This window comes from Epinephelus moara, chromosome 13 (genome assembly GCF_006386435.1).
Source record: "Epinephelus moara isolate mb chromosome 13, YSFRI_EMoa_1.0, whole genome shotgun sequence".
NCBI classification, from domain to species: domain Eukaryota; kingdom Metazoa; phylum Chordata; class Actinopteri; order Perciformes; family Serranidae; genus Epinephelus; species Epinephelus moara.
This window is the reverse complement of record NC_065518.1, coordinates 37118846-37120802: the sequence shown is the minus strand read 5'-3', so window position 1 is coordinate 37120802 and position 1957 is coordinate 37118846.

Sequence of the window (1957 nt, the reverse complement as noted above, 5' to 3'; positions counted from 1 at the left end):
TAGAGAGCTCATAGTGCCATATTATCCCACCAGAACACTGCGCTCTGAGAACGCAGGGTTACTCGTGGTCCCTAAGGTCTCCTAAAGTTTTGAGTGCCTGTTTCTGTGCTTATTCTTTGTAAAGCGTCTTTGAGTATTTAGAAAAGCACTATATAAAACCGATCTATTATTATTATTATTATTATTATTATTATTATTATTATTATAATATAAAAAACATATAAGAAACTTTGTAAATATATTTTGGTCTATGTATCACTGAGGTTGCATGGATGAATGATCCATATTTGTATTGTTTTTAATGTTAATCTGAACCAGCTGGTTTCTGTTAAAATGGACACACGCCCACAAACAATTTAACGCTGAGGACAGCTATGAGCTGAAACGCATCCAATCGACTGCTGCTGTGCAGTCCACTATATTAAAAGGTATTATACTTATGAGTAAGTGCTGTCAGGTTTTTCTGCTTTGCTGTAATTTTTTGGACCGGCGGCACCCAATCACACTTTGAGACTTTTGAGTGAGCACGCCAAGTTTGCTGAAGACTTACCTCCATACACAACAGAACTAGCCAGCCGGCCGTGACCTCCCCAAGATGGCGGCGACGTTGATGCACAGTAGCCACAGGAATGAGTCATCTAATGATTATATATATCTATGCCAAGACCCTAGCATTTCCACCACAGACAGTCCTCTTAAATGAGGGCAGGGTTGTTGTCACTCACTGCTCCGTCCAGCACTCAATGTATTTCCTCCTTTATCAGTCTGCATCTGGTTTATCGTCCACAGAACGAGACTGCACGCCCACATTTTCAGAACAAAATAGAACAGGCTGCAGTGAGAGTCTCTCTCCATGGGATATTTAAAAATAGCTGCTTTGGGCATTTAGTCCTTCTCAGGCAAGCTCAGGGGTTTAGTGTTGCTGGTGCTCGACGCTCTGCAACGCTTTATTTTTTCTCAGAGTGAGGATTAGAATATACGCCGTTCACATAATCCAACTGAATTTAATACATATTATAAACACTTGAAGATCCACTCATTACTAAAAGTGTATGTCATACAAAAACTTAGGTAATTGTAGGTAATTTAAGGTGTGCTGATGGGTTCATGTCTTCAACTCATGCATTGAGTAGAATAGAATAGAATAGAATAGAATAGAATAGAATAGAAAGACCTTTATTGTCATCATTCAACATGTGTATGACGAAATTAAAACAGCTGCCTGATGGTGCAAGGAAGAATAAAATAAAAAAAAAACTAGTAAACTATATAAAACAATCTACACTATAAACAATATAGTACGTACGAGATAAGCTAAATCGAGCGCACAAGATACTAAAATGTGCTCTCGATTTAATTAATTTTTCGTTTGATGCTCTCGTTAATCGCTACTTTTGCTGTATTGATCGGTGTTGATGGCTTCGGCAGAGATGGAGGAAGAAACTGAAGAAACTCCCCCCGAGCAACAAAGTCGGACTCTGGCAGTTGTATTTGTAAGGATCAATAATGCATTTCTTTGATGAAGTTACTAGAAATTATGNTATTGATCGGTGTTGATGGCTTCGGCAGAGATGGAGGAAGAAACTGAAGAAACTCCCCCCGAGCAACAAAGTCGGACTCTGGCAGTTGTATTTGTAAGGATCAATAATGCATTTCTTTGATGAAGTTACTAGAAATTATGTAAAATAAACAAAATATCACAGACCATAGAGCAGGATCTACAACCTTTTGGATGTTCCTGACAATTTATAATGTTGTTTTTTCACGTGTCAGTTATATTTCTTTATAATGCGCATTGGTTTATTTACTGCTGCTGCACGTCTTGTCTCCTGTCCAAATGGATTCACTTTACAGTACTAAAATACAACTACACTAATACATAACTTGTAGCCTACTATATTGTATGCTGTGTTATGTATTTTAATAAACACATTGCAGAATATAAACACCGAAATAA